We start from the raw sequence: 25,819 nt of genomic DNA, 5'->3' as shown, positions 1-25,819 counted from the left end.
GTTAAGGTTAAATAAGCGAGTCCTCAGTGTCAATGTTTGGATGTTACTGTATGTATACATAAATCACATATTACACATGTACCCACAGCTACAGATGTTATGGCGCACGTAGTTGTACGTGTACTGGAAGCATGTACCAAGTTTACAGAAGGCCTAATTATTTCGCGCACTGCCTATTAGGTGACAGTGACAAGCAGGGATGGGCTTGAATCCAATCTTCATGTAACTGGTGTGTGGGCCCCAACACCGCCAACAAAATAATTATGAGCTGCAGCAATTATTTCACCATGTGGGTGGCTCGCTGCCTTCCAGAGTGGCCTTGTGCGCAAACGAGCATGCATTTTCTGGCAATTCTCCTGGTACCGGTACACAGCAAAACGCACAGGCTATTCCCACTCCCTTCCTCCCCCACCCCACCCCCCCCAACACGCAATATATTTGCATGTACAGCTCTGCGCCCGGTAAAGAGCAATACCCTGGGCCGGTTGGACTGGCTAAGATTCACATGTTTAATGCATTCGGTGCAAGTGGTGCATTCTCCAGTACTCTTCCCGTGTCGCAGTGTCTGCCCAGGGGTCTGCTGAAGCCCTTTCCATACAAAATCTTCAAACGTCCCTACCATGAATGCCTCTCCTCCTCTCGTGTTGGCCAGACAGATAACGTTCCTTTATCACTTTGTCCTTTCTTTCCTGGTGGTTGCAGTACTTATACTTTACACGCATAAATTTTGGGATGAAAAGGAATGTCCTGTGAATGCGATCATGATGTTTATTTAATAGGTTTCATTGTTTATGCCAATCACAAAACCTCAAGGACACTTTTGTCATATTTCACAAGCTTGCTCACTGCATTTAGGCTTTCCTGAGAACTTTATCTTGTAGCAGGTTTAATTTTGAGAAGCTGAAATTACTATCTCAGTATATTTATTGACAACCTTTTTTTGGGGGGGGGACAGCATGTACATGTAATTATGAGACTCTGCTGAATGCAAATTGTACTTCCGACCAAAAATCATTTTAAAAAACTGCTCAGGTGAGTTGAATTGAACAAACATGAACCACTTCATGCCCCTACCCCCCCCCCGGAAAGATGTGCTTTTCCATGCCAGGATTTTGGGCAAATAATGCAAGTGGCATGTTAACATCCGTATGCAGTAGAACTAGTAGATGACTCCCACTGTGTTTGTAAACCCACATTTGAGTAATTCCTGTTGTGTTTGTTAACACACACCGGCTCAAACTGCATGTGCTGTAGTCAATGACTGGAAATGAGCAAGTAGGGTACCCGCAAATGTACCATACAACTGTATGTTAAGGCAGTGCGCTGTGGCATATACATCACTCAGAGACTTTGCTGTCTAGGAGTTTAACATGAGCGATGATGCAGAAACAAATCTTGGGACCAGCACAGACCAGCATTTGCAAAGTCCACCTTTGTAAAGGACTGTGGTTGTGGTACATTTTCATTTGTGCTACTCTTTTCATTAAAAAAGCATTATTTTTGGCTGAAACTAATACTGTCCACGGGTGGTTAAAATACTGTTTTGTGCCAATAACGGGATCACATTACCAAAACCAACCAGCCATATGCTTAATATGCAAATAGATGCCCTGAACCTGTTTTGACTCATGAGCGTTCCATCTGTCTTTTCAGAACAGTGTAACGAAATACAGACTCACTTCTCGAGTCTATGAGCTACCGACAGGCCTATCAAGTGAACATAATTTTTAAGAAAGGATGGATCATTACCAGTTCCATGTAAGCATGACGCAGTTTAGGCTGGAAATTAATTTCACTCTTCTTTGAATACTGTGTAGTACATGTACATATGGATCATTTCCAGTCCCTAAGCTTGGCTTCGCCGAATAAGGACTGTTCACTGCTGTACATGTACTGCTCTATAATAACACAATTACATAAACCAATCTCAGAAGAGGCAAATTCAGAATTGCCAATTTCAACTTCGGGATGAGTAGCTAATTACTACTAAAAACTAATTACAAGGGAAAACTAACAAATGTGCGACAAAAATGTTCTTCAGTAGTGAAAACAAAATTTCAAAAATCTTGAAATACATGTCACTTTTCGATCTCGTACATGTATACTGAACTTCTGCCCAGGGCAAATTCCCGAGACACTTTTCCCCAAGACAGAAAGTCCAGTGCCGACAGTGCAAGTCATTAATAGCATGGGAAAGTGGCCCAGTAGAGTGTACTTCCTGCCCGACCACAACAGCATGCTACATGTACATGTACATGTACACATACATACAGTGAAACTACACCTGGTTGGACTTTTCGCCATGGTGTGGCATGTGGCAAATATTTCCAGTAAATTTGTTCCTCTTTTGGTCCCAATCATGGCAAAAATCACTGACACAGTTGGAAGATTAACTGTTGTTTAGAGTGCACCATTTTCAGATGATGAGGGCAGAAGGGTCATTCCATGAGGTTGGGCACAATTTGTGAAAGTGTCCTTGTTACATGGATACCTTATATACCTGTCATGACCTGTAGAGTACATGCAGGTCATTTACTCGTAAAAATAACACACACATCTGTATTCAAGCCTTGCAAGATGTAAAACAACGTTAATTTGGAATCCACATGCAGGGAAATAGCTATTCATTTTTACAGAACATATGAAACAATTGACATCGTCACAAACTGTGCCCCAACCTCATGGAATGACCTGGTAACATTGTGTCTGAGGACAAATACCAATGCAAAAGGTCATGCAAAGCGCCCTCACATGTCATTGTACTCACAGCCCAGTTACTCCCCCCCGCGGCCTCGATAAACTTTTTCCGTGTCTAAAGTCCAAGTGCGGACAATGGTAACATTTGACCATTTTTTTATTTGACCAGCAGCTGTATAAAAACCCTCTGAAAGAGTCCACTGCAGAAACGGCTGTAGTCCTGGTTTATTCTCTGTACAGAGCAACACTCTCTCATCCAAGATGGACAACTACTATCCAGCAGGACCATCCCAACAAAGCAGCACAGTACAGGCGGCAAATCCAGACTGGGCATTTTGTTCAAAGCTGAATCGTTGAGGGTCTCTGTTTATCATGTCTACATGAAGATGAACATGTCATTTCTAGCTTGGGGCTCTTACAATGTACATTACTAGTACATGTACCTGTTGGTAACAAAATACACAATGCACATCATGTTCTGTGTAAAACTCATTTACCCATCACAAACGGGAATGATACTATCATACACCTGCACTCATGTCACATGTAAAGTAGCAAAATCTCCAGGAAAGGGGAAAAAAATCCATGTCCAAGCTACATGTACATGTAGTACATGTACATGTATGTGCAGAAGCGTGGGTGTCATTATGTGAAGAGCTCTCCAAGGCAAACATACTGGTATGAATGAGATGACCACTGGTTCTGAGAAATCATCTACCCTCACATGGTGGCAGGAAAATTGATCTCTTGTCGTCTAAGTGCGTGTCCATTTAAGTACACTTCACGTGCACAATGCTTGTGATTACAATGGTACATGCAAATGTATGAATGCGTGTAGAAAGCGTAACTAGTACAAAATGTCTGTATGTATTGCAATGAGCAGACATACATGTATATCATGTATTTAAAATGCACATTTACAATGCATGCAGGCCACTGTGCCGAGGTGGGGGAGTGTGAGATGGGCCGATGTGAATATTTAAAGACAACTTACACCTAGGAAATGCTGTACAGTGAGCAGCGTGAAATTTCAAATTCAAACAAAATGCAATAACGTAAATGTACATGTATGTTTGCTGCATGCGCTCCATGTTTCTGTGACTTACACGTGGAAGTATGAGGACAAGGATGGGCGTAGTCTAGATTCAGAACATCATTGTTTCTACCAGTATAAACACCGAAAAAATCAAGTCCAGAAAAATTGCTCCTGTGAATGCTGAAGGGCAAGGGTTACTACATGTAAGTTGAGCATAGATAATCATGTCACGACATGTATGTAACAGTGTTGTATTCAAGTCCCTCACAAGTCCTTTCACAAGTCCCTTCACAAAGCAAGCTACAAGTAACAGAGTGAACAATAACCAAAAAATTCTTTAGTCACAGTTTTTTTGAACAGCTTGTGAATTAAAACCTACTGACTGGTGATGGACTCGAATACAACACTGCTATGTAACAATGTTTGGGCGTGCTCTTGAATGCGTATGCGCAATACACACATAGCGCTACACGTATGTGAAAAAATCAGCACAGAACCATGCAGCAGCCTGCAAGTGGAATGAAGTCCCCCCTTCTTCACTGGAAGTTGAGCAAATGGACTGGACTACATGTACATGTATGTTTAGGATCCGGGTTGTGTGGGAGTGGACGCCCTCTATTGGAGACATGCAGACTTGTCACACAGCAGAGAGCCATTGTGCCCTAGGCCAGCTGGGAATACAAACTTACAAACACTTCAGGCAGTGGACTACTGGTAAGATGGCATGGGAGAGGGCTGATGAATTGTCCCTCTCTACCTTTCCTCCCTACCCCCAAGTGTCTCTCTGGGACCTACCTGTCTTAGAAGGCTATTGGAACTAGTGTCAGAGAAGCTGCCATCAGAGCGCTTGAACTTCCCTTTCCGCCTTGCACCTTTTCCAACACTCTGACTCTGCCCAAAACAGAAAGCAAAAAAAAAAATAAAAATAAAAAAAATAAAAAACCAAAAACATTTATTTAATGCATCGTCGTCTTGAAAAGAGGTGCTGGCAAACCTGTGCATCAGGAGGCCCAAATCTGTTAGGCCTGAGCACTACAGTATCACTCCCCCTAACTAAACACAAGGGCACCTTTGAAAACCATACTGTCACCACGAAACAAACCACAAACTGCACTGTAATTATGGATGCAATGATGCCACCTTATAATGCATATCACAATTCTTACCAGAATGATATGCATCACAATATGTTGAACTTTAAGGTGTTTTACTTACAGCTGCTTTATGACAGGTCTTTTCATTCATTCATTGTACTGTCTACAAGCTTCCACTTTTACATTCTCTCAAGTAAATACAAAGTACAAAGCCATGAAAAACTTCTGTCAAATATTCATGTAAGATTCATTTTGAAAGCCCAGTTTGAATGGTTAGGTCTACGCGTGGACTTTGATATACATGTATGTACATGTATGTATGTGCAAAATAAAAAAAATATTGATATGAACACATGGGCGCGTATCTGCAGGCGGCGATGGATTTTAAATGTGGAGGACTGTAATGCCAGAAGAACGGTCGAATGCTAAAAATACATGTATACTCCTAGTGGCAATACACTCTATGTTTAAGTGCATGCTCTACCAGTACACTATATTGTCTGTGCAAAGCCATGCCTACTAATTGCCAGCCAGTTAAGTGCAGTCCATTAAAATTCAATCCCGCAAATGAGAAAAGACATGTAGTGATGACCAAGAAATGCAAAGACGCCGTAGAAATGGGCCCGGCGTCACGTTTGTCACACACTGTGTCAACCAAGACGACAAAAAAAAGTCCACAGGCCAAAATAACTTCATCATGGCATTCGAAACAATCATAATACATTGTACGTACAAGTACATGTGGAAAGAGCAGTTCACACAGCTACATGTACGTACCAGTCGGTACATGTACAACCTCCACTTGGATCACACATTGCATTGCTATTTTAAATTTATCACTACTCGAACATCGGACACTTTTTAAAGAATGCTGGTACCGGTGCTTATAGTGTGTAGGTGTACATCAGTGTACATGTACATGTGTACTGTACAAATTTATAAGTGTACATCAGGTATGCTCTGAACAATTATCCTCACTCTTACTTGGATTACCAACCCGCGTATAATCAATTAGCAGCATGGTCTTGCCCTAATGAAAAAAGAACAGTTCCAGTGTCCGTGTGTGTGGTACATGCATACTTTTGTATACCCTGCAAAGCTATGGAGTTAATTTTAATGGTACCATTGGTACATGTACAAAGCCTGTTCTATTATCCTTGCTCAATATGAGAGATATTATCATTGTTTACACGCAACTTATTTTCTTCAATGCAACGTCAGCCTGTGCTGTGTGAACCGCAATCAAAAGAATCCATGAACTTGTAAAGATCTTCAACCTCGCTGCCTCGTTATGCTTTCTTTTACAGACCCACATTTCCTCCGACCACATGAAAAAATGATGAGGATACTGACATTTTATCAATACATGCAGTTTGGGGCTGGGAACCCCTTCAGATGAGAGAAAAAAATGAACAACACTGTGCTACTGAGATAAGGACATCTCACAGTCACTAACTGAAACCAGCTTTGATGTGACGAAACAAACCACATGTCAGTGTTGTAACCAAGTCATTTTTTCCCAAATTAAGTCTCAAGTCAAATTTTCCCCAAGTCAAAGTCTGAAGTCAGATTTTCCCGGGTCACTTGCTCATTGGTTTACACAAATGTATGCAGGTAGTACATGTAACTCTTTTCCAGCCACTGAAAGAACTTCCTTCTTTTATTCTTTCAGATCATTCATGTACATGTATAAATACAGAATACTACACTGAACAACAGATGATATAATATCTATTAAAGAAATCGTACCCCTCGAGATGGCAGCTTGTGGACCGCCTGTGCAGGCCCAGTTGCACGATGTATGGACAACTGGGCAGCTTGCTTTCGTGCTTGCTAGCCTATACATGTATACGAAGGGTTGGCATTGAATGGGCCTTCTTTTTAACTAATTATGTGAGGACATCCAAAAGTCTATTTATAATTTGTAACAAACGTTTGTCAAAAGTCAAATTCAGTCAAGTCCCAAGTCATTTTTTTCCAAGTCTCAAGTAAAAAAATCCCCACTTGAGTCCGAGTTAGCAACTCGAGTCAGTAACACTGTCATACATGTACATGTATAAAAAGGTGTCTGTACTACGTACAAATGTACAAATGTACACCTTAATGATTCAGCCTGAATCCTTGCAAGGAAGCACAGAGTAGTGACAGTTGCATGCAGGCATCGACATTCACTGTTGTCCAATTGCCCGGGACAAGTAATTTCTTCTTTCGGGCAAGTAAAAATGAAGGACAAATTGCCAGATATACTGGTACTTTTTTTTTCTTTTCATGGCCAGGAGCAGCAGTCAGCCAATTTCCCTTTAATTTGTTTTTCTCTTCGCTAATAAAAAGTGGTAAAATGTACAGAGCTACATGTATGTGGTGATGTACAATGATTTTTTTGCATCGTCTTGTGCATGCACATGTACAAACCTGTACATACACCTTTGGGGGTTAGGGTTTTAAGCATGCTGTATATTTAGCAGGGCACCTTTCCACACAAGGGAAAATGCATACACAAACTCTTAAATACCCTTGTGTCTGGGTACCAAACCTTGGTTATTGCACGTGCGGAGCAGAGGAGCTTTGATGGCTGGATGCTCGAAGACTGTTTTACATGTGGCTGTGACTTCAAAATTAGTGAATTTTACCCAGTACTAGTGTGTGTGCACGTTTTTGAATAAATAGCACCAGGCAAAATCCTCAAGTAGTTAAGAAAGAGCCCTTGCCAGAGCTTGATATGAATGATGCATCAGAGTCCTGCACACTCTCTGCATGATATTGTTGGGGTGATGCACATGTATATACATGTATTCATGTTGTATTGTAGCCAAAAAGGAACTTACTGTCCCGTGAAGCAATGAGCGACTAAACCAGGGGTTGGGCAAGTAAAATCTTACCTTGGGCAAGTAAAGTTTCATTGCATTCATTAAACCGATGTTGAGGCCTGGTTGCATCCATCCCTTATGGTGTCACCAGTACACTGTGCTTCACATTTGTGCAAGTGAATTTATATTCACACAAATCTAAATAAAATCTACATAGTGTACACTGTATATATACATGTACATGGATGGTGTTTGTGAGTTTACATACATGAGCATGTACAGTTCTTGTATATGTAACGGTACACGTTCATGTATACATGTATGTGTGGGCCCATCCTCCTTCATGGCTACCGTTGCACGCTCCAAGGTGCATCCTTGTGTGGTGACCTGACTTGATCCAACTGCAAGAAAATCCAATTAAAATTGAATGGCAGGGAGTCCGTGTAACCCGTAGATCCCCATCCATGCACTCAGGTCCAATGTACAAGGTGTAGGGCAAGCTTGTTCACTGTGTACATTTTCTGGTTGACTGTCTCTCCGGGGCATAAATTATCGGTGTCTGAAAATGTGTGGTGGAAGATGTGACGTACATGTACTGAACAAGTAGGCCTACTGTACAAGTACATGTAGGCCTGTGTGGGGTTGGTGCCTGTGTATACATGTACATGTGTATCGTGCATGATGATGAATGATACACAAATTGGTTCTACATGTGTGTGGTACCTTTTAAATTACTTGGATTACGGAATAACCACCGGAAAAAATTGCCGTCTACGGGCACCACCATTTCAGATTACAGGGGCCCCTGTTATTATTTTATGCTCACTGCCCGACCCCCGGAACCAAAAATTCTGTAATTCAAAAAATAACATTAATTCAAAAAAATCTGATTCTACTCAGTGCAAGACTGTGCTTTCAACCCTGGCAACATAACCAAACAAAAACAACCTGAGTGTTAGAATATACATGTAAATGCATGCATAACTGTTCATTAACTTCGATGCATGTACACAGGCATCTTTTCATGAACACGTAGAGTACAGTGTGTGTTTATTCATCATAAAATGCACAAGTGTACACAGGTACATGTACATGTACATGTACATGTAGTGTACGGAGCATGGTGGGTGCATGTGTACATGTATTTGTAGATCTCCAAAATTTTCATCACAGACACAAACTGCCGCTACATGTACCGCGTGTATGGTTGGTCAAAGTTTGTATGGCATTCACCACTAGCTACAGCTTTTTCGCTTCAAAGATGCAGCTTTGCTCTGTAATCAGTTAAAGAGAGTCTCTTCCTTTTGCATCGAGTAGAGCTACATGTCCATGTACACGCTCAGAGTTTTGAAAGTTTCTTGACATTTTTAGCTATACATCTTTTGTGTATGCACAGCACTGACAGCCAGCCCTAGTTTGCCAAGCACTAGTTGGCAAAAGCTAGTAGTGTACAAGTGTGACACAACACCAGACAATGTCTGTGAGGCAGAACATGAAGAAGATAACCTGCTAATTTTCAAGGGAAATCAAACAATCCCCCAAATTTAGTGGATTTCAGTTATGTTTTCATGAACACTGATTTCCAGTGTGCAAACCGTGCTCTCCAAAATGCATGATACTTTTTGTTATAATGCTACTGGTCTTACACTAAACCTAATGTATTACAAGTAATACTTTTTGTTACAATGTACATTCTTTCACTAATGCTACTGGTCTTACACTAAACCCAATGTATTACAGGTAATTAATACATGTACATGTAAGCCTCCACTATAGGCAAAGATGACTGGCAGTGTTGCACAGCTTCACATGAACTGTTACACAATTTTTTTGGAAATTCTTGACCTTGCATTTTGCAGATTCTTGATTACGTACATGTACACATGACGACGGATGTGTATTTTGCTCTGTCCCACCTTTCTCAAGAGGTTTTCATCCTAAAAACAAACAGCCATTCATTAACCCTAAAAGAGCCCGGAGGGGGGCAAAATCTACCTTTAGTAGTTTTAGAGTAACTCTGCACAGTCATTTTGACACCAATGTTGTGAAAATCAAACATACACGTACAATGTACCGTTCTTGCATTCTTGCAAAGTGCACGTTTTTCCCCCAGATGGGTCAGTCAAAAAGGTATACTTTTTCCACTGTGGTGCTCGATGCAGGTGGGCAGGCATGCATGTAACCCTGAACTTCAAATAACTGTTAACAAAACTACACATTTACATCTGACAGAGTTCAATCTTCACATCTACAATGGTAAGGAGTGTCTGTACATGGACATGCATGCCAAGTTCACAAAAAATCAAGAGGACATGGGGGGGAGTGGAATCCCCCTACTGAAAACTGGGCCAAAGTACATGTAACCTTGCTCTTTTAGGATTAAGCAATTTTGAGGGAAAGAGCAAATGGTTACAAGGATAAACTTTACTCATTTTAATATAATTTTAATGAGGCAACAGTCACATTTTGCAAAAGAAGTTAAACAGTGTAGCATTTTGTGATTTGATCAGAAAGAAATTTCATAATGTTATTTTCATATGTTGTATAAAATTCTGCAGCAGTTTTTCCTCACAAAAAAGTTTCAAAATCTTTACAAGGTAGAAGAAATGAATATTTGACTAACAGGTAAGAAAGTGTACATGTACTTGTATGTTCTGGACATCATTTTCCAAGTGTATCTTGACCCAATTTCAAGCCAAACTGTGAACACAACCCAAGCTCCCAGATGCCATTTCCCACTGTCTGCATATAAATTTGTGGATATTCTGTAAATATTCTGCTGCATCTACATATATTTGCTTTAACCTTAACAATGAACAAAATCCTCCATTTTTTTCACACACCCAAAAGAAGTACAGTGTACATGTACATTAAAGATTTACGTCAAGAAATGAAAGCCCTGTGATACATTTGACCACATTTTAAAAGAAAGTTCAAGCAAAATTGCACCACTGTTGGTTACAGTAAATTCAGCTCGGTGAGTCAGCATCTATGTGCTGACTTTATTATGTACATCTATTCCAATTGAGCATGACTGTCGTATGCGCGATTGGGCCACGCAGGGCGTACATGTACATCTCATGTTGAAAGCCCCCCCCCCGATGCAACGGGACAGCAGACCAGTCCAATGCAAGATGGGATGGCGTGCCATGCATACGTCTCATTCCATAAATAATTCTGTGAGTTGCTTATGCTGCGTTGCACCTTACAGTGCGCACCTGCTTAACAAACCCTATGGGTATGAGTCACAGTTGTTTCGGAATGCTGGGCAAGGCTGCACATGATAATGCATCATGTGATGTGTTTCAAAGTTAACTGGTCTTGAGATTGCCTCCTCTTCCCCTCCCCCTTCTCCCCCCTCCCCACTGGAGATTGAGTCTTCTCTTGCAACAAGATACTTGGTAATACTGCAGCAGATGGGGGGGGGAGGATAGGATACATTCCTATTTGATTTAAGGTTAAGTACACCAAAGTGTGAAGTCCGAAGTGTGAGCTGAACTCAAAATTACTTCATTGGCATCTAGCAACGAGCAAATTTTGCCACTCAAATCCTAATTATCAACGATAACATTTCAACTTGACTTGGGCTGGCAATTTTATGCTACACGTAGAGCTATTTTTATCTTAATGAATAAAGTTTTTTATTAGGCCTGGTGGGTGAGACAACTCTTGACATTTCATAGTACATGTACAAGAACATGTACTGGTACATATCAGCACATGTAAGCTACATGTATGTGGTTGAACAATGTGAATTTTACAAAATTGTCATGCACTGCACAGACACATGGCAACTGAGCTTAAATGGGGTTTAGTTTAAATCTTTGTCTCATTTGGGATGTCATTTGCAGCTGTACCCAGGTTGGTGCCAATTTTGCTTGTTTTTGTACATGTAGGCCTACTGTATAATGTACATGTACATGTGGGTATAGTTCCATTTTTCTTTTCTTTAAATTGGTGCTGAGAACCAGTAAAATGCATTTTGAAACCTTTTATGTTTTCATAACCTTGATGATCCATGAAAAGCAAACTTATGCAAGACTGTATGTTACAATACAGTTCATGTACAAGTTTGAGTCTGCATACTGTGTCATGGAGAACTGAGCTTACAGGTACGTGACTTCAAGATTACAGGCACAAGTACATGTACATATATAGGTACAGTGCAACCTCTACACTTGTTGGTGAAGGGAGAGGTTCCTACCAGAAAATGGAAGGGGTGTGGGCAGGGCCTCATTTGGAATTGAACTAGGTAGAACCTGTCCAATCCAGTGAACAGGAAGTTGTGGGTTCGAGTCCCACCCAATATGTTGCAACGTGGAGACTTTCAAATGAATACATTTTGTTCTGAGCTTCAATGGCGTACAAGACTAACAGCTTTGATGTTCACACTCTCATTCCCAATTTCACTACTACAAATTGCATAAAAAGGTCTGGAGAAAAGAGGGGGGCACGCCAAACAAAAGTCACTGGTATTTCATCACCACACCAATCATCAAACTGTATGCCCTCCTATAACAGGCTGTACAACAGGTAGGCCTATGTGAAATTACGATCCACTCATAACATCATGACATACATGTACATACTGTACATGTACCATATCCTCATTCTGTGGCACCATACCTGTAAATGTACAAGTTCATTCTGCTCCGGCCGCATGGTTGTAGCAATGGTCAGTACTGTTCTCGACTACAAGATAAAAGTACACCAAACACGAAGGTCTGACATAGGTACCGGTACAGGCCAGCCTTTCCCGGGCTTGTATGCGCTTCGCATGGGTGGCCAAAGCATAGCAAAATCTGTTGCCCTGGATCAGCGGACAAAGCTATTGCCAATCCTGTAAATGGTCTTTGAATTTGGGGGAGGGGGGATGAATAGGCTGAACCATACCTTGAACCCTCTACTTGTGCACAAGTAAGCACCGACCTGTGAAAAGTGGGTAATCTGCAGCACAATGCAGTATCACAATAGGTATGTACTGTACATGTACCATACAGGCCACCTGCAAGATTCTGTATTCAGCCCCCGTGACTCTGGGAAACTTCACTTTGAAATCCTGTGGAAAATCAACTAGTGCCTGGGTCCAGGGAGTGACCTGTATTTTCTGACCTTTGCCTGTGTCAGTGTCAAAAAAGTGTTGGGAGCAGGAATTCGTTTAACTATTACATGTAGGCAGTGATTCTCCACACATCTTGCCACATGAATAATGGTTGAAAAATTGGCCTTTTGGAGATGCTGGAACAATACAATGTACATACATGTATGCTTACACCAGTAAATTGACTTTTTTCATTTTGAAAATGGAGATAGGTCTGCTTAATTATTCATTCCAAGTCAGGCAAATTTAGCTGTGAATCTGTTCATTTCCCTTTAGTTATTTTTTGTTTACAAACATACAAAAAAATTAAGGATTTAAATTAAGAGATTTAAATCTAGTAATTCGATTAAACCACACACTGACACGCAATAACCACCTTCAACCCAATAACCACCTTCAACGTCTGAGCCCAAGTGGAATATATGGTATGCAGTGCAGCATCTGCCTTCAAGTAAATGGTGGCATGGGCAAAGTACCTTAAACAAGGCTTTAAATTTCGTCAAAATTAGAGGGCAAAGACTTTGTTATCCAAGGACCAGTGAGTGAAAATCACAATACACATGTGCTGGGTACATGTAGGCTCCCTACATGTATGTGTCCTTATTTTATTTTCTACAGGTACATGTACATGGTTCAAAAAGCTACTGTAGTAAGTTACAAAAAGCAGTCTCAGAACAGTAATTCTGCTTGTGATCCAGCTCCATCGCAATGAATAGAGTAGCGACTCTGGCTTGATTAAAATCAACTGTACTGAAAGCACTTTTACTGGTTTTGGTTTCCCAACATGATGATCGACATTTCTAATCCCAATAGAAAGTGAGGTGGGGCAGAAAAAACTTTGATAAAAGGTGGTACATGTATGCACTTTTTGCAAGCCCCCAATGGAATTGCGAAATAACCAATGCCTGTATTTTAGCAATATGCCTCAAGTTAATCACATTAAATTAAATAATGATTATAACAGGTAAATCATTTTAAAAATTCATGAATTCAATAAAAAAAGCTTTTGTAAATCTGAACAAGTGGCTTGAACAGAACAAAAAAATTTTGCCAACCGAGCTTGTATGTACACGTAATTTATAAATGTACCACATGCACCCTTATTTCTTATCAATCCAGTAGGTACTGAAGGGGTCACTGTGGGTACATGTATGTCTCATTTTAAAATCTGGAAAAATTACAAAACAATTTTAAAACGGAGAAAAAATTAATATTTTTGTACTTTGGAAACATCATTATGTCGATTTGAATGTAAATCGGTAATTTAAAGAAATCACTTGATAGTCTAAACAGTCCAAAATCCTCTGATATTAATATGATTTTGCATTGTACACCTTAAGGGGTTAGGCATGTTAGGGTTAAATCATGGTTTAACTCAGTAATTTACACTGACATGATTTAAATCAGGCAACCCTGAATGAATGGGTGATGTTGGAGGTGGCATCCCACAAAAAATCTTTAGTGAGGCAGTACTTAAGCCATGTTCCCATTGGGCTTTTTCTTCCGCGGGCATGCGGAAACTTACCGCGATATTTCTTCGTGCCAATCTACCGCCCATTCCGACATGGACTATTTTTTAACCATAACAGAATGTTTATTTGCTGTGCTGGGCCTAATAAGACCAGCTGATTACATTGTCTGCACTGTAAAAATCATGATGAAATCGGCAAGATCTGACAAAAATAAAGACAAAATCAGAAGAATCCCACCAAATCTGCCACAAAGATGATGAACCTGTACAGGAAAAGCCCCATACACAATGTGTGTAAAGCTATATCCAGGCACGCTTCACTGTGTGTGCACGACATGCTGCTGTACTGTATGCATATAGCTGGAGACTGGGAACCATACAACCATTTTCGCGTGCCTGCTATCAACCTCCGTGAAGGCAGTAGTCTGGTTTGTATGTTTAGCATGGTCGCAGTCAATTTACATTGTATGGTACATGTAACTGTTCCCATTGGACTTTTTTGTGCCCCTGTTAACTTACCGTGGCTACGCAGAAATCTGAGACCTTTTTGGCCTGTTAGTTTTACATCGTGACAACGGTAAGTTGACAGGGACGTTAGTTTACTGCGAGTTTCCACTGGATTTAATTTTGCAATTCTACAGGAAAGATGTGCTAAGTTAACCAAAAAAAGTCCAATGCAGAGCGAGAAATTACGGTTGGACATCGGACATTTTCCGAGCACTTAATGCGTTTGTCAAAACAAAATCAAAGATGCTCGGACAAATTGTCCGACCAACATATCAATAACACCTCTTAAAATATCAACACAATATATGGGATTATGGCGTCTGATTTATTATTAGTTTTGTGAATTACGCCCAAGGTATTCATCAGGGCTGATCGCTCATCACCGGCCCATGTCACCTAGCACCATGCGTGTATATACTTTACTTACACAGACTAGTCAATGCAGCATGATGCAACCTTGTCCCAAGTTGTTACTTTATTTCCAATCCAGAGTAGCCATGCTGCTTGACTCCATGGAGATGAGGTTGTGAGTAGTGGAATTCGCACATTAGACTGGTTCCCATTCCCTACATAGTCTCCTACTGAATGTAGGACCAGCACGGGAACCAGTCTGTGTGTGTGCGCATGCTTTAAATTGTGTGCACGTGTGAAAGTGCTTTCATTCCGTCTTGTATGTGGTACGTGTTGTTTTTAGTTTCGTTACAGTACGGTATCTTTTTAGGATATTTGTTTTTCAGTATTTTGCTTACAAAAAACAGTCTAAGGATATTTGTTTTAATGTTCACATCATATCATTTGGGACACTCAGGTTGAAAATGACCAGACCAGGGTAAAAGTAGAGCAGTATCACTGATAAAAGAACTGAGACATTGTTTAACAAATATTTGACCTATTTGTGTGTGTGTGTGTGTTTATCCTAATGTTTTCATTTTATTTCTTTTACACTTAATTGTACTGCCATATCTTTGTCCCTATTGACCTTTTCGTAAAAACTTAACACTGGTTTGTGGTTGGTCTCGGTCTCAGTCTCAGATGTCGTCGTGGTCTCGGTCTCGACCTGCAAAAGTCTCGGTCTTGAAGTCCTGGTCTTGGTCTTGAAGGAGTAGGTCTCGGTCTTGGTTTCGGATATCAAGGTCTCGGATACAACACTGATACAGGTACATGTATTTCAGCCCAGCTAGCTCATGTTTAATTCCACATTAACAAGTGTGGCAGATAAGAAGAGCTGAGTACACCAAGGGACCTTCCATGGCCTCGGGAAATGCTTCCTGACTTGGCCACTGTCGCCACAAGTTTGCCCAAGTGCATTATGCAGAGCATGCACCAGAGACACCGTAACAAGCTACGGGGATCGGAGAGCAAGCTGAAGTACATGAATGTCTGCTTCGCAGAACGTATGGTAAAAGAAAACTGGAATCCTTTCAGGAGGCACTGCCGAGGGGACAGGGGTGCCATGCCATTTCTTTTCTACATGCAATCTGCACTAGTTTATTCCCTCGCTACCCAGTACATGGTACACTGCCGAATAAAAAGCAATTTATTCCCGATGAAATTCACATGCATGAGTGACAATGCCGTCTACATGTACTTAACACTGCCTTTAGATTCATGACTACAATAGTCCCCATTATAACTGCAAGTACCAAAGTATGGTAAATATTACAAAGGCAGGTCTGTACATGTAGGTGTGAAGATTGTAGAAGAGTAACCTAAAAACATGTACATGTACACTTGTATATACATGTAGGAAACCAAGGTTTCCAGTAGGGTTCAGAATTTTTTGCTTTGTAAAATTTAAATTTTTGCTTTCTTCTCCTTTCTAAATTCACCATTTTTCTGCTCATTTTTTCCACATGAATATACATCACCCCCAACTGCAGGTATTGTATATATGCAGAGAGTGTGGAGGACTTTGATGCATCATTCATACCAACTTAGGGCAATGGCTATTTCTTAACCATTCAATGATTTGCCTGGTGTCATATGCTAAAAGTACACACACAAATACCAGGCAAACTTCACTGTTGCACTGCACGTGCAATAACCAGTGAGGTTTGGTACCCAGACACAAGGGTATTTTACAATTTATTTGTGTACGCATTTCCCTTGTGTAGAAAGATGCCCTGCTATTTGTACAGTGTGCTTTATACAAGCGAGTTAGTACATTTACATGTACGTAACATTGCAAAAAATCATTGTACACCACATAGCTCTTTACTTTCTACCACCTTTTTTTATAGGCTTTTGTGAAGAGGCAAGAACAAATCAAAGGTAAATTTGCTGACTGGTATTCTTGGCCACAAAAAACAGACACTTTTATTTCAAGAAAAAAGTACCTGTCCATCAGGCAATTTGTCCCTAATTTTTACATGCCCATAAGAAGAAATTACTTGTCCTGGGCAATTGAAAAACCGTTAATGATGAGGCCTCGAGGCCTAGTAACAAATACAAGCTGTTTTTGTATTCATTCTACATAACTTCAAGCAATTATCTTCTTTTTTTGTTTTCTGTCTTATTTTATTTTCCCCCACTAACAAGCATTCTCTGCGTCCTACTCCGAATTCCACGATTTCCACAGATTTTCTGCTAAGGGGAGAACTCTGGACACTGGTTTAATACGTTGCTTACTCATTATGGTGAAAATTGACAGAGAAAAAAAAAGCAAACATGCACTAATGAAAGTTGGATTAGTTATGACATACGTATACATGTATATAAGACTGAATGGTATGGTGAATAGGAGAAATGGAAATAAACATCTTTTAAAAACATTTGCTGTCTGGAGTCTTCTCTAACATGCAAAGACAGTCCTAACAAAAACAGAATCAGAAACATGAATACACCCAACATACATGTACGTGTACATGTTTAGAAAAGTCTCATATAGTGGAAAGCTGAAGGCAATTGGTCCCACCTCCTCAACTGGTTACATGTATGTCACTTTTGCTTCAAACTGTAATGAACATAGTGGCATTGGAATTGGACCACTCAAAGACATGTACCGGTACATCTCACAGATAAACTGGACAAGGTTTCGGGCCATTTTTTGGAGGGCGGGGTATGGTTGATGTTGCCTGGCACCTAAGGATATTCTGTCTATATACATGTACATGCACATTGTACTTGTACATATGTTCATGTAGGCTTCCTGGCAAATTGACCAGTGGTCAACAAATGGTTACTAATCTAATTAGACCTAGCAAATCTAGTTTTTATGAGAGGGGGCAAAAGAAATACAATATGGAACTCTACTGCATTGGTAGTGTGGCAGTGTTTCATTTACATGTACACTGCACATGTAAAATTGTGCAACGAAGCATAATGTGGAAGAATTATCTGGTGCATCCATTGTACACTGTAGTAAATCGTTAATTAATGAACAAACCAGAGTGCACCTTTACATACACAGCAGTGACAATTTGGCCGACAGAAGAATTGACCATTTCAAAACTAGCTGATTTCAATTTTTGGCAAGTGGTAACTTTGACAGGCAAAGGAATAGGTACTGTAAGCTGTAGGCAAGATGGGAGAATCCTTATATTCCAGCCGCCATTCCCTCCTGCCTATAGTGTAGTGTCATTACACACACAAGGGTGAATCGATGAGTCAGAAAACCCAAAAGACATGAATGCGTGCACAGCCTGGCTTAATTCGCTCCCTGGATGAAGGCATGGTGTCACCAGTCGACTCAGGTGCTCAGATGAAGTGTCAACTGCTTTACTGATTACAAATACGTGTTGTATAAATGTACCTGTACAGCATGCTCAAGTCGCGGAATGCTCCCCAAAGGTGAATAGGCAGCCCACACAGAAGTGTCCACACTGCATGCCCTTTCTCTATAAGATGGAGAACTTAAGACATGTATTTGAAAACAAGTACATATGCTACCAATGGAAATAATGTACACGTATCTCAAGCCTGCACCTGGACCGCAATTGTACTTGGCTAGAACAGGCCAGCCTGATAAAACACACTGAGCGAATCAACCCTGAAGTGCAACATTTTATAACAAAAGGGGTTGAATATTACACTGGAAGAGAATCACTTTTCTGCACTGCAAATGCGGCAAGGGCTCTCTGTCCAAATGGGGATTCCCTGGCAGACGATATGTGTGAATTATGCAAGGAAGTCTGTTACTCATAAAACAGAGGCTTGCTGTGTAATGTGACATCTTCCTGGTCTTACCTGTTTAGAAGGGTTTCAGGGCAGATCTTTGGACAACCTGCAATGTCCCAGAGAGGCACTCTTTTGGCTAACCATAAACGCTTCAAATTTATCAACTGAAGACAAATTTATATAGACACGGTTGCTTTTTCAAAAGGTGACTGAAGCCATGACTTTCCCTAAAGCATGGTTCAATTTGAAACTCACCGGATACTCAAGACAAGTGAACATGCCGCACTCACACAGCAAACCACTTGCATGTAATATCCTAATTGCAATTACTAGTGAATGAGGCCTGCTGACTGTGAACATGATGTACCACATGTATACATGTATGTACATCAGTCACAAGGTCAAAGAAAAGGTTTCTGCCTGTCTCTGATGTACCTTCACAAATCTGACCATGGACCAAGAAAAGGTCTGGTGATGACCTCCATACAACTAAACACAATCTGCAGTGAAGGTCCCCATCATATGGTTACAATAGAGGCCACTGTCCCAGCTGGTCAGTGATCTTGAAGAAACACCTAAATGTCCTGCAGCCCTGAATCATCACTGGTTCTTGGTAAACAGGTGTTTTTTCATGCCTCCGGGGGATAATGCCACAACTCAGAGCAATGAAACCTGCTGTTTAAGAACATGTACTGTGCACATACATGTACACACACACAACTATTGTCCTAGGAAGACAAAGATAAAGCACGTAACAGTACAGTAGAAATGGCACTACGGTGTAGTATCTGAACATCTGAATGCTAATGCAGCCTCTCATCCACACACCTTTTGTTACTGTTAGATTCTTGAGAGAATAAAAGCTCTGTTATTGACCAGCGATGCATACTAATAATACATCATGCATGATAAAGCAGTTTTTTAATTTGAATACACTTTAGGCTTGGGCGGTATTGCCTTTTTCGATACCGTGGTATCCGTGAAAAAATTACCACGGTATTTACTAATACCGCGGTATTTATTGCAGAAGGCAATGATGTCATCAAAAAGTAGCGTCGATGCTGACATTCAATGGCAAAACACAAACAAAACTAGGGGCCAGCATAAAGGGTTTTTTTAATGTCACAAAACCCCTAAACTTAATAAGTATTATAATTTATCTGTCCATTTGATGTCAAATAAATATCATTTATGTAAAAGAATAAAAAAAGGGTGTTATAAAAAATACCGATTCGTTGCTCTGTGATTCTTATGTGTGTGGTCACCTGTGTGCTGTGAAAATCTGCACGTGTACTACAGTCAAGTTGGTACTCGCTGAGACAGTGCGTTATTGTAATGATTATGTGCTCATTGTGCTGGTCACCAGTGGCTGCTTCTCTTAGTTGCGCCCTAACACTGCGCGTGTGCAATAGTAAGGTGGCTTCCAGAAAACTGCGGCGTGGCAGTCGACTCTTGCTATTACGAAATTGGTTGTAACAAATTCCGATCATAATAAACACAAATCTGTGGTCCCGGCGAAAATGTGCACATTTCTATGGGGAGAAAATCTGTTACAGCGAAATCGCTTTGTACAAAATTCCTGGTACAGTGGTACTACGAAAGGTTTTCGTGACTCCATTGCCCGAAAAACCATTGTTGATGACCGTTTTATAAAGTGTTTGCGAATCATGGTGGTGGAAACACATGCGCGGTGTACCACACTGGTTCCCGCCAGGCCGAACCATTGCCAATGAAGGCATGATGGAAATGCGGCAACCAGTCAATGTACAGTTTCTGCCAACTTGAAAAGGTCGTACGTTCCCCTAGTCGAATGCAGTTGCAAGTCGAAAAAACACTGTCATCACAAATTTTTCGGCAGGTTCATTCACAAAAATTAATCTCATGTCTGTGTTTGTGTTTCTGTGAGCGTGTTTCCACAAAATTTTCAGCCGCAACACCAGGCTTATCGCCCGCCCCTCCATGTGCATGCTTACAACGCGATATACAGACAGCATTTTCAGTTTCCTGTCGTCATGACATACAAAGTGCATGATTAAAAAATCAATATTTTACATTGATTACACAAACGCCAAAACAAAAATTCCCCCCCCCATTTCCCATAAAAATACACCCGAATAAGACTTGCTTGACTATTCTCACATCACAAGAGTCCAACTAATCGCCCAACACTGAATTATTCATGTTGCTGCAAAAGATCTAGCGTACCCACCAATGAGACTGTGTATTTTCATGACGTACATTTGGCAAGACACAGCTATCCAATCACAATATCCGTTCATGACATCATGCTTCTTTAGCAACCATCTCGCGTGCGGGCCGCCGCACCCCTGTGGGCGACTGAATACAGACTATCGATCACTCGTGTCTTGCAGTTAGTGTCAAAAATCAAAAGACAGACAACAAATTTAACAAACAATGTCTCTCCATGACACAATTGTGTTGGAAAGACTGCTTACATGGATGGGGGCTTTAGTTGATGAGCCTTCACATTCTTGTACACACAGGCCTAGCTACATGTGCATGCAGGTTAGTTACTGTTCGATTCGTCGTCATCCAATGCGATTGAAAGTCTTTTAAAAATCCCTGGATCGAAGCTTTTACATGTACATGTATTTGATTTTTTTTATTTCACATGTACATTAAACATGTCCTATGACAATGAAGTTTATTATTCTAAACACATCACAAGGTATTTGATTAATCATAACCAAGAGATCTCTTTGATCAACCACGTTGTCCTCAATTTATTCAAGACAAACTGAAATACATGTACAAACAGTGACAAGTGAGGAATCAGGTTTTTTTGAGGTTGGAACGAATGTGGGAACAATAAAAAATGATCGTTGATTGCTGTGGATGTCGAATAGATGCAGATTTATGGAATCATTTTATAGTTTATAACACTCATTCCTGGCTTCAGTTAGATGGATTTTCACACTATACTTGTACATGTTGTAAATAAAGGACAAAAAAGACCCAAAGAGAGCACAAGGCTAGCACAGGGAGCTAGCAAGGAAAATAAAGTCCAGTGCGAACACGGAAGACTAGCTGATTTTTAGTTCCCAAGCTGTAGGGCTGTGATACATGTATGTGCCAGTGAGCAATACAATAAGCAATGTCTACAAGCTATTCCAAAACTGCAAACTCGACGGCGGCATGGGAAAACAAAACCTTGTGACAGGTGGGTTGATGGCTGCATGCGGAAGTATCATGTTACATGTACGTTTTATCTCCTCACCAAAAGAGACAATACAAACATGATGCTGGGTGACTGAAACCGGAAAGTATGCAGTCACCGGTTGTGGAAATAATTGTCTGTTTTCATCTTAAGAGGGTGGTAGGAACATTCTGAACAAATTAGCCAGAATACCGCAGTACTGAAATTCAATACCGAATTAGCCGGTATTCCGGTATTCGTGGATTGTTAGTCGGTATTGTTCGGTATTAAAAGAGAACCGCAGTATTCGGTAATACCAAAATACCGCCCAAGCCAAATACACTTCACATGATGTACCAGTATACAAGTACGCGATTGGTACAAAGTTCCTTATTCTGGAGAGCACAAAAACTTTTGTGCCAATATGAAAAGGAAAAAAGTAAACATGTAAATGGTACATGTACACATGTACATGTAGGTCTCAACCCTAACCTTCCCCAACCACACAGAATGAAACATTCTGTGGGGATAGGTCTGGTAGGCCGATAAACAGCTGGCTTTGCATTGGGTTTGGCATACATGTACCTCAGAAAAACAAGTCCAACAGCCTCTGTGCATAAAGTCCCATATGGGTGTTTAACTTTGTGTGAATGGGGAAGGTTAGGGGCCAGCAACCCTTGGGAGGTTATGGCTAAAGTGCATGCAAGGAAAAAAGTGTGGGCTCAAACTTGTGGATGCCAACCAGATCACAATTTGCATAGCCTCAGCTAAGGCTAAAAATCCTACATGTGAAGCCCTGAAATGGAATGTGAGCTTGTAAATTATACAATTGTTAACTGCTGTGAAGGATACGTGGTGTTTTGTACACCTGAGGGGCTAAATGTCGCCCTAGGTGAAGCTGAGGATGCCATTTTCCCCATTGTCATCTCTGCATTATGGTAACATTAAAGCCAACCCGGCAAAGTTGAAAAAAACAAAAGGAAGGAGCAAATCGTGTGATCAATACTGTACTTGACCAGTCAAACTTTACAATCTTAACCATGGTACCTGAACATATATAACATACAAAACATTTTGTCAACTGCACCAACTACTGGTGTGTATGTACATGTACGCGTAGTCAATAATGAATGAGACATGTCTTAGTATACCATGCATACCGGTCAGTGTTGTAGTACTCGTACTCAAGGAAGGAACACTGACAAACAGTGTAAACAACAATGTTGGTCATGGCAGAAACAGCATTTTATTGTTCACCATACTCGTACTCGAGTACTACTCCAGTACTGCTATCAAACTACCCGTATCTTACTTGTACTCAAATTTCCAAGTACTTGTACTTGAACAGCAGTTCTCATACTCAGGCTGCAAAATACTCAGAATAAAATTGTAATCGAGCATTGGGGTACTCGTACTCGATTAACAGTACTCAATAAAAAAAATCCTTTAAATCCTGTAAGAGCCATTGAAATACGACGGTACATGAAAATCAATCCTGGCAGACCAATATTGAGTACAGTCTGACAAACACAAGACCTACGCATTTGCCGTCTTAGCCAATTACGAAAGCGAAATGCCGGTGTATTCCTAGACCTTCCTGTTTATTCTGTGACAAGAACCACGTGCATATACATGTAAATGGGCTGAAAAACTCAACTTTTTAGGACAGACATGGAACAAAATATCACAGCCACTTTCTATAAAAACATTAGAAGTGAAACACCACAAACAGTGACTCTTGAGACAATGAGGCTAATCTGTACAAGATTTGTACAACATTTATTAATTTCCACGATGTTGTCCACATGTTCCATCATTATTTATAGGTGACCTGTCCAACTTTCTATAAAGACATGGTGGTCCATTGGCACAACTAGGGAGAAATGTGTACAAAAATGAAGAACAAGTACATGTACTGTATATATGTACATACCAGAGCTCCCTTTGGTAACTTGGGTAATAGACCAATGCAAATGGTCCCAATGTGCATGTGGACAATTAACACCCGCTTTTCTGTGATGCAACATTGCATGCTGCAGCTGTGCGTCCTACGTACATGTATGTATACAAGTACAATGTACATGTCTGTTGGACTATTGTTCACCAGTGTTTTTAGAGTGTAGACATGGTTCTGTAACCAAGGATGCAGAGTCGAGCATCAGATGCTGGTATTACATACACACACTAGCAAAAACAACTAGGTTCAGTAGGGACAGGTTTGACTGTGAACAGGTACTGTGACGCTGATACTTATGCCTTTGCCTTAGTCTGGTTGCCAGACCAAAATATACATGTACAGACTATTCAGAGGGATCTTTATATACATGTACATGTCTGGTAGCTGCCACAGTCACGACTAAAAATGGGAGTTCCTCTGGTTTCCAAAACTGAAAGAAAATTTCAAGACCCATTTGGTCATGAATATTTATAAATAAGGGACATGTAAAAAATACTTCACATGGCAGATTTTCTGACATAAATGTACATTAACTAAAATTCAAAATAAAATTGTCAGATAGCCTAAACTAATCCTATACAATATACAGTGTATACTTGCTCAACTCCCACATTAGAGGTTGGTGAGAGCACAACTAAGTGGTTATCAAGTTGGCCATGACAGCACTTTAGTTATGCTTGGCAAAGGAGATCTTTAAATACAGGTGCACAATTTTTAATTTCAATAATGCCCTCAATAGTTAACAAAAGTTGACCAAAGCAACCATGTTTCAGACTCGAATAGTCAGTAGTGATTATGAACTTGTGGTGATCATTCATTTCTTTTCTAGACAATTTAAATGGGCTATCTTTTACATTTAGTTCTGTAAAATATACTGTAAAATCTTACCCTCTGCCTACATTTCTGTAAAAATATTCACTGGACATGCTGGAAAAGTAGGAAGGGTTCCTATACGGACATCACTAAATTTTCCTCACAGTTGTACATGTACTTTACATAAACATCAGGCATCTGAAAGCGTATCTACATGTAAGTACATTCATGTACACGTATTTACTTTCAAGCAAATCTCATAAGGTTCATGCATTGGTTGTCAAGTGATGTTCATGCATGGAACTCTTTCCAGAAAGGCTTTTCATTTGCACATAACCCCCACTTCGATACAAATGCAAAGACAATCGACCTTTAATTTGCATCAATGCAAAGATGCCATGATAACACATACATGTATAATTAATACATTTGGATGGGGGATGGATAGGGTAGGCCTACTCCTCGCGTGCACTGTGCTACACTGGCGAGGCCTATTTTCTTCAGCATGTTCAGCATGTTCAAAAACTTCAGAATGGGCTTTCTAAACAGGCAGTCATGGCAGTGCCAGTAATATACTAGTATAAGCACTGGACCAGCAGTTTTGTTTAGTTAAATTTTTTAAGGAAACATGACAACGACCAGAAATTTAACTAACGCCTAAACCAAAATGTTGAACAAAACTTTCAGTGTGGAAAAACAAAATAGAGACGATAAAAGGGCTTCATCATTTGCCCACCCTCACCTGAGTCTGTGCTGTTGCAGAGACCTGTATATTGTTATTGCCAGCGCCCGTCGTACCGCGCTCACTCACTTGTTCCAGGTCGCGCCGACTCGAACTGGAACGAGCCATATTTCCCGGCATATAAAAAACACAAGCTCTCCGCTTCTCACCGCCTAGTCCATGCCTTGGAAAAGTATCCTGTCCTCTTCTGAATCATTTGGACTAGCACATTCAGGCAGACATCGTCGTGAAAGTTCACACGGATATGTTTCTTGACGCGAATGTTACTGGGCACCGCATTGAGCTCAACGCACAACGTTAGCTATGTGCATAATTTTGTAT

The 25,819-nt window shown here is 40.5% G+C and overlaps 1 long non-coding RNA gene across 1 annotated transcript; it reads right to left on the bottom strand.

Moving 5' to 3' along the window:
* Positions 1 to 448: 448 nt before the first annotated feature.
* On the bottom strand, positions 449 to 25,819 carry LOC147799674 (uncharacterized). Its single transcript, XR_015424911.1, has 3 exons — positions 25,499 to 25,819; positions 4,529 to 4,624; positions 449 to 3,140 (listed from the first exon to the last, which is right to left on the bottom strand). It is a non-coding gene; the product is annotated as an uncharacterized LOC147799674 (long non-coding RNA).

This window comes from Acanthaster planci, linkage group LG03 (genome assembly GCF_054643075.1).
Source record: "Acanthaster planci isolate LZ-2023a linkage group LG03, COTS_SCS, whole genome shotgun sequence".
Classification (NCBI taxonomy): Eukaryota; Metazoa; Echinodermata; class Asteroidea; order Valvatida; family Acanthasteridae; genus Acanthaster; species Acanthaster planci.
This window is presented reverse-complemented; position numbering and strand designations above follow the sequence as displayed.